General features: G+C 49.3%; 1 protein-coding gene across 8 annotated transcripts in view; it reads left to right on the forward strand.

The window, feature by feature from the left end:
• LOC138267723 (beta-galactoside alpha-2,6-sialyltransferase 1-like) overlaps positions 1 to 14,872 on the forward strand; it is a 206,286-nt gene that overhangs the window by 114,707 nt on the left and 76,707 nt on the right. The window contains exon 1 of one of the 8 annotated variants that reach the window (XM_069216895.1): positions 941 to 994. The exons of the other annotated variants lie outside the window; for them this stretch is intronic. The gene's annotated coding sequence lies outside the window, so the exon portion shown is untranslated. Of the gene's footprint in view, positions 1 to 940; positions 995 to 14,872 lie in introns of those variants that run through there. 8 annotated transcript variants of the gene reach the window in all.

Consider the following 14,872-nt stretch of genomic DNA (forward strand, 5'->3'; position numbering starts at 1 on the left):
CCCTTTCATTTCTTAAAGCATCAACACCGTCTCCTCCCTCTCTTTCTACATCACTCTGTGGTTTACATTTTATCCTTCTTGCTCTCCTCATTCCCTCCATCATCTGCTGCTCTGATGGAATATTTTCCTTCTGACTTCGACCTAAAATGTGGATTCTATCTTCTCTCTCTGTAGGAGTCTCACTCTTAGCCTGTCCGTGTCTGTCTGTCTGTCTGCCTATCTATCTATCTATCTAGCCATCCGTCCGTCCGTTCGTTTGAGCTCCTTTGCTGCTGTCTGAGTCCCTGCCTATTTCGCTGTTTGACTGTCTGTGTTTTGGTGTGTCTGTCCGCCCGCCCCTCTGTGTCTGTGTCCTCAGAGTAACCTAAGATACTATCTTCCTCTCCTCTCCCCCTCCTCATCTCCCCTTCTGAGACCTCCACGACGTTACAGCCGCCTCCCTTCCCTCTCGCCTCCTTCCCGCTAGTAACAGATTCTCGCGGATAAAGGATTCTCACGATTTCCCTCTCCATCACTCGCCTGCTCACCGCGCCACACCTGCCCGGACTGTTACAGCAGTCCCCCTGTCCCCTCCCACCTGCACCACCTCTCACGATCCCCACGGCACGCGCCGCCACTGTGATGGAGTCTCTACCACATCACATACACTCCCTCTGTCTTTGGTCCCCCAGTCCTCTCTGCATTGATGCTGCTGATCACGTGATGATGCTCCACTTGCTGCTTCCTGCCCGTCCCAGTATCCCATGTTTCTAATTCTCGGTCCTTCCTCCTGTGTAGCATTCCACAACCATCTCTCTCACTCCCTGTATCCGTCTCTCCTCCACAGCCTCTCTCGCTGCCCCGTATGCATAGCTCTGTCTCCCCGCCCACAGCCCCCATTCGCTGCTGCTACTGCCTTGTGTTTCCCTGAGGACCTCGTCTGCGTCACTCACTCGCTAGCATCTCCCCCTCAGGAATCACTTGCAAGGATTACGGGAGTCGAGCCCAGGAGGAGGTGAGTACAGGCGCGAGGCACTGCTCTTCCCTGGCCCCTCATCCGTGCTCGCTCCTGGGTCCCTCATCCCTTTCTCCATCTCTCCCCTCTCTTCACCAGACAGCGATTTCACCTTCCTCTGTCCTTCATCTCTGCACATTTCGTCTCGCGCTCCACGCAGAGCACAGCCTCTCTATTGTGTGAAGGAAGTGGCACTGCTGCAGCGGTGCACTGCCCGTTATTTGTGTTTTAAATGAATCTTGCATTGCTGGAGCATGCTGTACCTGTTCTCTGTGGTTTACAGAATCTTGCATTGCTGCAGCAATTCTGAACCTGTTCTCTGTGTTTGATGGAATCTTGCATTGTTACAGCCATGTTGTACCTGTTCTCTGTGTTTGATGGAATCTTGCATTGCTGTAGCATGCTGTACCTGTTCTCTGTGTTTGATGGAATCTTGCATTGTTACAGCCATGTTGTACCTGTTCTCTGTGTTTGATGGAATCTTGCATTGCTGTAGCATGCTGTACCTGTTCTCTATGTTTGATGGAATCTTGCATTGCTGCTGCGTGCTGTACCTGTTCTCTGTGGCTTACAGAATCTTGCATTGCTGCAGCAATTCTGTACCTGTTCTCTGTGTTTGATGGAATCTTGCATTGCTGCAGCGTGCTGTACCTGTTCTCTGTGGTTTACAGAATCTTGCATTGCTGCAGCAATTCTGTACCTGTTCTCTGTGTTTGATGGAATCTTGCATTGTTACAGCCATGTTGTACCTGTTCTCTGTGTTTGATGGAATCTTGCATTGCTGTAGCATGCTGTACCTGTTCTCTGTGTTTGATGGAATCTTGCATTGCTGCTGCGTGCTGTACCTGTTCTCTGTGGTTTACAGAATCTTGCATTGCTGCAGCAATTCTGTACCTGTTCTCTGTGTTTGATGGAATCTTGCATTGCTGCAGCGTGCTGTACTTGTTCTCTGTGGTTTACAGAATCTTGCATTGCTGCAGCAATTCTGTACCTGTTCTCTGTGTTTGATGGAATCTTGCATTGTTACAGCCATGTTGTACCTGTTCTCTGTGTTTGATGGAATCTTGCATTGCTGTAGCATGCTGTACCTGTTCTCTGTGTTTGATGGAATCTTGCATTGCTGCTGCGTGCTGTACCTGTTCTCTGTGGTTTACAGAATCTTGCATTGCTGCAGCAATTCTGTACCTGTTCTCTGTGTTTGATGGAATCTTGCATTGCTGCAGCGTGCTGTACCTGTTCTCTATGTTTGAAGGAATCTTGCATTGCTGCAGCGTGCTGTACCTGTTCTCTGTGTTTGAAGGAATCTTGCATTTCTGCAGTGTGCTGTACCTGTTCTCTATGTTTGAAGGAATCTTGCATTGCTGCAGCCATGCTGTACCTATTCTGTGTGTTTGATGGAAGCTTGCCATGCTGCAACGTGTGGTACCTGTTCTCTGTGTTTGAGGGAATCTTGCATTGCTGCAGCCATGCAGTACCTGTTCTCTGTGGTTTACAGAATCTTGCATTGTTACAGCCATGCTGTACCTGTTCTCTGTGGTTTATATAATCTTGCATTGTTACAGCCATGTTGTACCTGTTCTCTGTGTTTGATGGAATCTTGCATTGCTGCAGCATGCTGTACCTGTTCTCTCTGTTTGACAGAATATTGCATTGTTGCAGCTATGCTGCACCTATTCTGTGTTTGATGGAAGCTTGTATTGCTGCGGCCATGCTGTACCTCTCATGTGTGATTTAAGGACATTTTGCTTTGCTGCAGATATGCTGTACCTGTTCTCTGTATTGAGGAAAGATTACACTGCTGCAGACATGTTGTACATGTTCTCTGCATTTTAAAGGAATCTTGCATTGCTGTAGCATGCTGTACACGTTCTCTGCATTGTAAAGGAATCTCGTGTTGCTGCAGCCGTGCTGTACCTGTTCTGTGTGTTTTAAGGGAAGCGTGCACTGCTGCAGCATACTGTACCTGTTCTTTATGCTTGACAGGAGCTTGCATTGCTGCGGCCACGCTGTACCTGTTCTGTGTGTTTGGCAGGATCTTGCATTGTTGCAGCCATGCTGTACCTGTTCTGTGTGTTTTAAGGGAATCTTGCATTGCTGCAGCCATGCGGTACCTGTTCTGTCAGTTTTAAGGGAAACTTGCTTTGCTGTAGCGTGAGGTACCTGTACTCTGTGTTTGAGGAATTCTTGCATTGCTGCAGCATGCTGTACCTGTTTTGTGTGTTTTAAGGGAAGATTGCATTGCTGCAGCCTGCTGTACCTGTTTCTGTTCCTGGCAGAAACCTGCATTTCTGCAGCCTTGCCGTACCTGTTCTCTGTGGTTTACAGAATCTTTCATTGCGGCAGCCATTCTGGACATGTTCTGTGTGTTTCAAGGGAAGCATGCATTGCTGCAGCGTTATGTACCTGTTCTCTGTGCTTTACAGGAGCTTGCATTGCTGCATCCATGCTGTATCTGTTTTGTGTATTTGATGGAAACCTGCAGTGCTGCAGCCATGCTGCACATGTTCTGTGTGTTTTAAGGAAAGCTTCACTGCTGAAGACATGCTGTACCTCTTCTGTCTGTTTGACAGAAGCTTGCATTGCTGCAGTCATGCTGTACCTGTTGGGTGTTTTTGATGGAAGCTTGCGTTGCTGCAGCCATTCTGTACCTCTTCTGTGTGTTTGACAAAAGCCTGGGTTGCTGCAACCAAGCTGCACTGGTTCAGTGTTTGACAGAATCTTGCATTGCTGCAGCCATGCTGTACCTGTTCTGTGTGTTTTTAGGGAAGCTTGCATTACTGCATCCATGCTTTACCAGTGCTGTGTGTTTGATGGAAGCAAGTGTGGGGGAAGCTTGCACTGCTGATGCGTAGGTTGGGTATGTTTGTGAGCGAAGACTACTTTGCTGGTTCCTATACTGTACCTGCTGCATATGTGGGGGATGCTTGCACAGCTGATGCTTAGGTTGTGTATGCTTGTGAGGGAGAGCTTTGCTGCTGTCCGTATTGTACTTGCTGCATGTGTGGGAGAAGCTTGTACTGCTGATGCTTGTGTTGGGTATGTTTTCGAGGGAAGAAGGCTTTGCAGCTCTCCATACTGTACTTGCTGCATGTGTGGGGGAAGCCTGTGTTGCTGATTCTTGCTTTGGACATGTTTGTGAGGGTGACTGCTTTGCTGCTGTCCATAATGTACCTGCTGCATGTGTGGGGGAAGCTTGCACTGCTGATGCGTGTCTTGTACCTTCTCAGCTACGAAGGTAACACTCACTTCTGCCACTCATGCAGTACACATTTCCTGTGTGAAACAAATTGCACTGTTGCTGACTGCGCATGAGCTTTTTTTCCTTGTATAAAAAAATAGAGCACTTCGGCCTCCCGACCTGTATTTATTCTTTTTGTGAGGGAGGTGTGCAGTGCTCCTGTCTTTTGCATGTTTTGTGTATAAGACAATTAACTTTGAAAGTGCAAGGGCGTAACTAGCATCCCCGATTTGCACTGAGGATGTGAATGAGAAAAGAGCCCTTCTTCTCCAATTAGTCTTGTGGGAATCACCAGGAGAATAAAATGGAAAATTATTGCACCAGCGGTGTATTTAACAGCACAGTTTTCAAATAAACTGGCTCTTTTATTTTGTGCTAGGAGAGTTCAAACTTACACCCAACTCTTGAGGGGGTTCATTTCCCTAGAAATCTTTCTAAACAGGGTGGCCATATAATGCATTTTTTAAGAGCAGTGTTCCCAAATTATGGCTAAAAAGCATAGTTTTTATAGCCAGCTCAAATAATCAGGGGTAGGCAATTTAATATGCTATGCATGCCTATAATTTTTTTGCAAAATGCATATAGCATCTTCCTTCAGTTTTATCTTTTATGTAGATTCTAAGCTGTATATTCTGACTAAGGGCCTGATTTAGATATTAGCAGACAAGTTACTCTGTCACAACGGTGACGGATATCCCGTCTGCCGAAATCTAAATCCAATAGGATATAATGGGCTTTCAATTTCGGCGGACGAGATATCCGTCACTATTTTGATGCAGTAACTTGTCCGTCAATAACTAAATCAAGCCCTAAGAATCAATTTGGAAGGAGATGGGTGGGAAAATGATACAACATGGATCTCAAAATCTCAGGCTGTAGACATCAGACTTGTCCCACAGGATAAACAAATCACACAGGCTCAGACGCTCAACTTAGGTTACTAATACCCTATATGTTTAGGAACAGGTATTTCATTCAGGTTACAGCAATCATAGATGATCCGGCCCCAGAAATCAGAAATTATAAAACTTTATATCACATCCAAGGTGAAATGCTTCTGCATGCATCATGAAATAATGATTGTAACAGCACACGCCCTTCGGCACCAAGTACCTCTCATGAGCAACTTAAATGCATTCACCTCTGCATGACCTATGACTCAAACAACAACCTTAAATATATTATGGAATACAACCATTTTCTTTTGAATATCAACTTCACTTTTTAGGTCTCAGCTACAGGCAGCGTTTAGCTGCCTGTTGTCAAAAGCCCTCGCTTAGACCATACCAAACTCTTACAGTAGGTTTAGAATCCGCCTATTAATTACCATTGGTTGACTTTCTTGTCACTCTAATTTGCCTGCTTGATATTCAGTGGCTTACCTTCGTGTCTTGAGCTTGTCCCTTCCCAGGAGCTTAGCTTATTTACTATTCTTTTGTCTGGAAGACTTGTATCCTTCCACTGTTCACATTCAGAGAACTACCTTTTTCTTTTTCATGCAGCACTTTGTGATCGTGCATGTGTTTTCTGGCTCTCTCCTGGGGATGCTGCTTTCCTCCACCATATATTTGCCCTTGTTCTACCAGTGTAGCTTCCCACACCTCACAGCTTGTCTGTAAAGCAGAGCAATAGGTATGGTTGTAGTGAGGAATGACTAATGAGAAGGAACTCACATTTGAGAATAGATGCATTGCCCAGAGAGTAATCCCATCAGGGTTGTTCTCTTGTTTTCTCGGTTGTCAAGGGTTCCACAAACTTAAGCTGGCAGACAGAGGATGATGTTGGAGTTAAGCCCTATATCGTGATGCATTTTTAGTTCCTATATCTAGCTTTGCTGTTTGCATGCATGAATACGTAGTCATTGTATATATATATATATATATATTATATTCAATGTTGGTATATTGCATTTTCTTTGATCATTATTATTCTACTCCTGTAATTATTTTAAGAGGTGCATGTGTGTTGCTTACGTTATTATCTTAGTGTAACTGGGGATGTGCCTTAATGCAACACAAAAGGACGTGGGTCCCGTGCTTCCCATGCCACTGGATTCAAGCTAGCCTGGCTGATGAGGGGTGAAACCCCGAAACCGGTCCCAGGATGCTTGTTTCCGGTCCAGTGAGGACCTGGCTTGGCAGTTCGGGCTGGACTGTTCCCATGAGGAACAGGGTCAAGACTGATTTGTATATGGCTGGGTCCAAACTGGGGTGGCATGGTGAGCAAAAGAATGATGGATTAAACCCAGATCTGTGACTGGGGGTGAGTGTTTGACAATGTTCAGCATTCCGTCCATCACTTGTTGTTTTTGATGTGCCTTAATGTACAAGTTACTTATCTTCGGTAACAAAATATCTGGTAGAGACATATTCTAGTTGCAGATTCCTTACGTTAGATTCCTTACCTTAGAATTTTCCCCCAGGCGTCAGACTGGATCCGGAGATTTTTTCTTCGTGCAATATCCTTGCGCGTCGGTAGGTGGCATTGGTCAACTCTGCAGGCGTCGTGGTCGCTGTGATGACGTTGGGAGTAGTACATAGACGCCGCCCACGCGCAGTGACGTTAGTTTATTTTAACGACTTTCCACGCCAGAGCGCAGAGCCGCTTAGAAAACTGATATTGGTGCGCCAGAGCTAAGGACCTGAAAGGGGGAATCCCTGTCCCTAGAAATCAGTTCGCAAGTGGGGAGGATGGGTGGGCGGTAAGGAATCTGCAACTAGAATATGTCTCTACCAGATATTTCGTTACCGAAGGTAAGTAACTTGTACATCTGATAGAGACTTCTAGTTGCAGATTCCTTACCTTAGAATAGATACCCAAGCAATGCCATCTTCGGTGGTGGGCTGTGAACTAAGATCATACTAGAAAGTCCTGCAGGACCGAACGGCCAAAGTAGCCGTCACGACGGACTTGACTGTCCATGCAGTAATGTTTAGAAAACGTGTGCAGGGATGCCCATGTAGCTGCCTGACAGATATCGAGGACAGGAACTACGCGTGCTAACGCAATGGATGCAGCAGTGGCCCTGGTAGAATGAGCCCGCAAGCCTTCAGGAGGTTGCTTTTTCGCCAAAGCGTAGCATATTTTGATGCAAAGAAGCACCCATCGAGAGATGGTACGTTTCTGCACCACCTTCCCTTTCTTCACACCCACATAGCCAACAAAGAGTTGATCGTCCACCCGGAAGTCTTTAGTACGATTGAGATAGAACGCCAACGCTCTTTTTGGGTCCAGGCGGTGGAGTCTCTCCTCCTCACGGGAAGGATGTGGGGGTGTGTAGAAGGTAGGCAAAGTGATGGACTGGCCGACATGGAACGGTGTAACCACCTTAGGAAGAAAGGAAGCTCTAGTGCGTAACATCACTTTGTCGGGGTGTACGGACAAGTACGGAGGTTTTGAAGATAAGGCCTGAAGCTCACTCACCCTGCGAGCAGAGGTGATGGTGATAAGAAAGACAGTTTTGAATGTGAGGAGCCGTAAGAGACAATTATGCCTAGGCTCAAAAGGAGTACACATCAAGAAAGTAAGTACAAGATTAAGATCCCACTGAGGCATAATAAAGGGAGTGGGAGGAAATAAGGGGGGGAGCCCCTTCATGAATCTACTCACAAGAGGAGATTTAAAGAGTGAGGGCTGATCAGGAAGCCTAAGAAAGGCAGAAATGGCAGACAGATACCCCTTAAGGGTGCCCAATGCAGAGCCCTGCTAGGCTAAGGAAAGAATGAATAGAAGAACCTCTGAAAGAGGGGCAGATAGGGGGTCAACAGATTTGTCAGTGCACCATGCCACAAATGTATTCCAACGACAGGCGTATACAGTTTTAGTCGAGGGACGCCTGGCTGCCAAGATAACATTGCAGACTTTGGGTGGAAGGGCAAATGCCGTCAACTGTTGATGCTCAATCTCCATGCATGAAGGCGGAGGTTGGACAGGTTCGCGTGGAGGACCGTCCCCTGCTGCTGAAACAGAAGATCTGCCCGAAGAGGCAGTCTGAGTGGAGGATCGATGGACATGCTCAGTAGCTCGGGATACCACACTCTTCGAGCCCAGTCCGGAGCCACCAAGATAACTTGGGCCCGGTCGGTCTTGATCTTCTTGAGAACTCTGGGCAGAAGAGGGATAGGCAGGAAGGCATATAGGAGGCCGGAGTTCCACTTGAGACGAAAAGCGTCTCCGAGCGAGTGCCACCTTGGAAACGCCAACACGCAAAATAGCTGACATTGCGCGTTCTCTGCGGAGGCGAACAGATCTAACCAAGGCTCTCCCCACTTAAGAAAGAGACCTTGCGCCACCTCCGGATGGAAACGCCATTCGTGATCGACAGTGCGTCGGCGGCTGAAATCGTCTGCTCTGGCATTGAGAGAGCCCGCCAGATGTTGAAACATCAGGGTAATGCCCTGATGTTCCAGCCATGTCCAGAGGCGTAGTGCCTCCTGACATAGGGTCCAGGACCCTACCCCGCCTTGTTTGTTGGAGCACCACATGGCGGGAGCGTTGTCCGTGAACACCTGCACCACTTTCCCTTTGAGAGAGGGAAGGAATGCTTTCAACGCAAATCTGATTGCTCGGAGCTCCAGCATGTTGATGTGGAGTCCCGACTCCGCCGGAGACCAGAGGCCTCTGATCCCCGCCTCTCCCATGTAGCCGCCCCAACCCAGAAGCAACGCATCTGTCACTATTGAGAGATCTGGTTGGGGAAGGGAGAGGGATCTGCCATTGACCCAATTGGGATTTGAAAGCCACCACTGCAGGTCTTTCGCTGTCCCCTCCGAGATCTGGACCAAGTCAGAGAGATTCCCCTGATGCTGCGCCCACTGGAACTTCAAGTCCCACTGCAGAGCCCGCATATGCCACCTGGCATGTGTTACTAGCAGGATGAAGGAGGCCAAGAGGCCCAGCAGCCTCAGAGTCTGTCTCACCGAAACCCAAGACCAAGGCTGAAAGATCGGAATCATAGCCTGAATGTCTTGGACTCGCTTTTGGGGAGGATAAGTCCGAAATCGCACTGTGTTCAGAACTGCCCAGATGAAAGGGAGCGTCTGAGAGGGAGTCAGGTGTGACTTCGGAACGTTGATAGTGAACCCAGGCTGGTGCAGGAGGTTTGCCGTAGTCTGGAGGTGTGAGACCACTGTCTGGGGCGAAGGCTCCTTCAACAGCCAGTCATCTAGGTAGGGGAAGACCGAGACCCCTAACCTGCGCAGATGAGCTGCAACCACCGCCATCACGTTCGTGAACACCCAAGGGGCACTGGTAAGGCCGAAAGGGAGCACTGTAAACTGAAAGTGCTTGTGACGTACCACGAATCGTAGGTAACGTCTGTGGGCAGGCAGGATAGGTGTTAGAAATGGGGTTTTTGGTTGGCAGTCAGGTTACCCCCTGTCCAAGCAAAAGCCCTCACTCTAGTCAGGGTAAGTCACACACAATCCAAGATTATCCTGTGCCCACCCTCTGGTAGCTTGGCACGAGCAGTCAGGCTTAACTTAGAAGGCAATGTGTAAAGTATTTGTGCAATAAATCATACAATACCACCATATAGCACCACAGAAATACACCACACAGTGTTTAGAAAAATATATAATATTTATCAGGATAATTGTAGGTCAAAAAGAATAAAGTTGCAATGGAAACTTGTAGAAATATCACAGGACAGTGATATAAAGTGTCTTAAGTCTTTAGAATATAAACAAAGTCTCTTTCAAGCACAAGTACCTGGTTGGGAGTGGAAAAATCTCCTCAGAGGGCCACAAGAGAAGAGGTGCGTGGAAAAAGGGTGTGTGCGTCGATTTCTCCCCAGCACACACGGACTTGCGTCGTTATTTTCCACGTGGGGAAGTCGGCGTCGTTTTCCGGCGCGTAGACAGTCTCTTTCTGTGGATCGCGGGGATTACCAGATGTCCCGGGTCTGTGCGTGGGTTTTCCTGCTTGTTCTCCGGCTGCGCGTCGGTCTGCGGGGCTGCGCGTCGAAATTACGATCTCACGGCAGGCGTCGCGTCGATTTCTCCTCTAGACTTCGATCTGCGGGGCTGCGCGTTGAAATTACGATCTCACCGCAGGCGTCGCGTCGATTTCTCTAGAGGTCGGGCGGCGTTGTCCTTGCGAGGCCGTGCGTCGGATCTTCGATCGTCCCAAGAGCGTCGCGTCGATCAGCGTCGGAGTGCAGCGTTTTTCTCGCCGCGAGACAAGCTGTGCGTCGAAATTTTCGGCGCACGGAGCGTCCAAGTAAAAGAGAGAAGTCTTTTTGTTCCTGAGACTTTAAGGAACAGGAGGCAAGCTCTATCCAGGCCCTTGGAGAGCACTTTCACAGCCAGACAAGAGTTCAGCAAGGCAGCAGGGCAACAGCAAGGCAGCAGTCCTTTGTAGAAAGCAGACAGGTGAGTCCTTTGAGCATCCAGGCAGTTCTTCTTGGCAGGATGTAGTTTCTGGTTCAGGTTTCTTCTCCAGCAAGTGTCTGATGAGGTAGGGCAGAGGCCCTGTTTTATACCCAAATGTGCCTTTGAAGTGGGGGAGACTTCAAAGAGTGGCTAAGAAGTGCACCAGGTCCCCTTTCAGTTCAATCCTGTCTGCCAGGGTCCCAGTAGGGGGTGTGGCAGTCCTTTGTGTGAGAGCAGGCCCTCCACCCTCCCAGCCCAGGAAGACCCATTCAAAATGCAGATGTATGCAAGTGAGGCTGAGTACCCTGTGTTTGGGGTGTGTCTGAGTGAATGCACAAGGAGCTGTCAACCAAGCCCAGCCAGACGTGGATTGTAAGGCACAGAAGGATTTAAGTGCAAAGAAATGCTCACTTTCTAAAAGTGGCATTTCTAGAATAGTAATATTAAATCCGACTTCACCAGTCAGTAGGACTTTGTATTACCATTCTGGCCATACTAAATATGACCTTCCTGCTCCTTTCAGATCAGCAGCTGCCACTTCAACAGTGTATGAGGGCAGCCCCAATGTTAGCCTACGAAGGGAGCAGGCCTCACAGTAGTGTGAAAACGAATTTAGGAGTTTTACACTACCAGGACATATAACTACATAGGTACATGTCCTGCCTTTTACTTACACAGCACCCTGCCCTAGAGGTTACCTAGGGCACACATTAAGGGTGACTTATATGTAGAAAAAGGGGAGTTCTATGCTTGGCAAGAACTTTTAAATGCCAAGTCGATGTGGCAGTGAAACTGCACACACAGGCCTTGCAATGGCAGGCCTGAGACAAGGAGAAGGGGCTACTTAAGTGGGTGGCACAACCAGTGCTGCTGGCCCACTAGTAGCATTTAATTTACCAGCCCTATGCACATAGAGTGCACCTTACTAGGGTCTTATAAGTAAATTAATAGTCCAATCAGGTATGATTCCAGGTTACCATGTTTAGGGGAGAGAGCATATGCACTTTAGCCCTGGTTAGCAGAGGTAAAGTGAGCAGAGTCTATAAACCAGCAAAAACAGTGTCCAAAAAGTGGAGGGAGGCAGGCAAAAAGTTAGGGGTGACTACCCTAAGGGTGTCAGGTCTAACATGTGTCCCCCCCAGCTGAAAGTGGGGAGAGCTACCCGACCTCCTGGGAGCTCTCATCGCTAAGGCGGAAGTACCTGGAGAGACCATCAGCATTGGCGTGGTCAACCCCTGGGCGATGTTCCACCGTAAAGTCCATCCCCTGTAGGGAAATGTACCACCTCAAGAGTTTTGGATTCTCACCCCTCATCTGCATGAGCCATCTGAGGGGCCTGTGGTCTGTCTGAACCCGGAAGTGAGTCCCAAACAGGTAGGGTCTTAGCTTCTTCAGTGCCCAGACCACAGCAAAAGCTTCTCTCTCAATAGCACTCCACCTCTGTTCCCGTGGTAATAGCCTTCTGCTAATAAAGACTACCGGTTGATCTCTGCCCTCCTCATTCAGCTGTGCTAGGACTGCCCCTATGCCATGCTCTGAAGCGTCTGTCTGCACGATAAATTCCTGGGAGTAGTCAGGGGCCATGAGTACGGGGGCCGTGCACATGGCTTCCTTCAGGGCGTCAAAGGCTTTCTGACAAGCCTCTGTCCAATTCACCAACCTAGGTTGTTTCTTGGAAGTGAGTTCTGTCAAGGGTGTTACAATGGTACCATAGTCCTTGACAAATCTGCGGTAGTATCCTGTGAGGCCTAGAAAGGCTCTCACCTCAGTCTGCGTTCGCGGTGGTTGCCAGGCCTTGATAGTTTCAATCTTGGCCTGGAGTGGCTGCACCTTGCCACCACCCACTAGGTGTCCCAAGTACACCACGGAACCCTGCCCAATCTGGCACTTACTGGCCTTGATGGTCAGGCCTGCCTGTTGCAGGGCCTGAAGCACCTCCTTGAGGTGAAGCAGGTGTTCCTCCCAGCTGGAACTGTAGACAGCTATGTCATCCAGGTAGGCTGCACAGAAGGCATCCTTGCCAGCTAGGACCCCGTTAACCAACCGTTGGAAGGTAGCGGGGGCATTTTTCAACCCAAACGGCATCACCCGGAACTGGTAATGGCCATCAGGGGTTGAGAATGCGGATCTTTCCTTGGCCCCCTCAGTCAGGGCGATCTGCCAGTACCCTGAAGTAAGATCAAACGTACTCAGGAACTTGGCAGCGCCTAGCCTGTCCACGAGCTCATCAGCTCGGGGGATGGGGTGAGCATCAGTCCGTGTGACTGAGTTGAGACCCCGGTAGTCCACACAGAACCGGAGTTCCGGCTTCGCACCTGGGGTAGTAGCCTTAGGGACCAACACCACTGGGCTGGCCCAGGGACTACTGGATTTCTCGATAACCCCTAGAGTCAACATCTTGGAGACCTCCTCCTTGATGCTGGCCTTCACCTTATCCGACAACCTGTAAATTTTGTTCTTCACAGGGAGACTGTCACCAGTGTCAATATCATGAACACAGAGGTGGGTAAGTCCAGGAGTAAGGGAGAACAGGGGGGAGAACTGCTCCAACAGCTCATAGCAGTCTCCTTTCTGGTTTAGAGTCAGGGAGTCAGACAGAATGACCCCGCTTACTGACCCATCACCTTCTTGGGCAGAGAGGAGGTCGGGGAGAGGTTCACTCTCCTCTTCCGTTCCTTCATCTGTGACCAGAAGCATGTTGATCTCCGACCTCTCAAAATGAGCTTTTAGTCGGTTCACATGGAGCACCCTTAGGGGATTCCTAGGGGTTTGGAGGTCCACTAGGTAAGTGGCCTCCCCTTTCCGCTCCTTTATTTCAAATGGGCCAGACCAGCGGTCCTGGAGAGCTCTGGGCTCTACTGGCTCCATTACCCACACTTTGTCTCCAGGTTGAAACTCTACCAGGGTGGCCTTCTGGTCATACCAGTGTTTCATTACCTCTTGACTGGCCTCAAGGTTACTTTGGGCCTCTTTCCAGAAGCGGGTCATCTGGTTGTGGAGGGCCAACATATAGCTGACCACATCCTGAGGGGGTGTCTTTGGAGCTTTCTCCAATCCCTCCTGGACAATGCTTAAGGGTCCCCTGACAGGGTACCCGTAGAGAAGCTCAAAGGGACTGAACCCTGCTCCCCTCTGGGGGACCTCTCTGTAAACAAAGAGAAGGCATGGTAAGAGGACGTCCCACTTACGCCTCATGGCCTCAGGGAGGCCACCAATCATGCCTTTCAGGGTCTTGTTGAATCTCTCCACAAGACCGTTAGACTAGGGGTGATAGGGGGTGGTGAACTTGTAAGTTACACCACACGCATCCCACAGAGACTTCATGTATGCAGACATGAAGTTAGTGCCTCTGTCAGACACTATTTCCTTGGGGAATCCCACACGGGTAAATATCCCCATCAGGGTTCTGGCCACCACCGGTGCAGTTACGATCCTCAGAGGGATTGCCTCTGGGTAACGGGTGGCATGGTCCACCAAAACCAGGATGAACCTGTTGCCTAAGGCAGTTTTGGGGTCCAAGGGACCAACAATGTCGATGCCCACCCTTTCAAAGGGGGTGCCAATGACAGGAAGTGGAATCAGGGGGGTTTTAACCCTTTTTCCTGCTTTACCACTGGCCTGGCAGGTAGGACAAGATCTGCAGAACTTATCTGAGTGTGTCCTCATTTTGGGCCAATAAAAGTGGGTGACAAGCCTGTTAAAGGTCTTGCCCTGCCCCAAATGTCCTGCCAGGGGAATGTCGTGAGCCAGACCCAGTAGGAAGGTTCTGTAACATTGGGGGACCACCAGCATATGTGCTGCCCCAAAGGCCGGAACCTTAGGCTCACTGTAGAGGAGATCATTCTCCCAATATAGGTGGTGATCGCCAGAGGCGTCGCCTGCTGCCTGGTTTGAGGCTTGTTTCCTCAAACCTTCCAGAGTGGGACATTCTTTCTGCGCCTTGCAGAATTCCTCCCTGGTGGGTCCACCCTCAACTTGCCAGCCAGCAAGCTCAGGTAAGTCACCTAGGGCGGCAATGTCTTCCCCAGTTGGCTCGGGAGCCTCCTCCTTAGGAGCCCCGTCAGCCACTGTGGGAACTTCTGGGGCCGGTTTCCCGCGCCCCTGGTCCCTCCTCCTGGCAGCTTTCTGGGCCATCGTTCCAGGCTCCAGATGCCCTTGACTTCCCTCTCGGTCAGCCATGGACCGTGTGGTCATGCAGACCCACTCAGGTAACCCTAACATCTCCAGATGAGACCTGAGCTCCACTTCTTTCCAAGCAGTGTGCTCAAG

The sequence above is a fragment of the Pleurodeles waltl genome, chromosome 12, assembly GCF_031143425.1.
Source record: "Pleurodeles waltl isolate 20211129_DDA chromosome 12, aPleWal1.hap1.20221129, whole genome shotgun sequence".
In the NCBI taxonomy this organism is placed as follows: Eukaryota; Metazoa; Chordata; class Amphibia; order Caudata; family Salamandridae; genus Pleurodeles; species Pleurodeles waltl.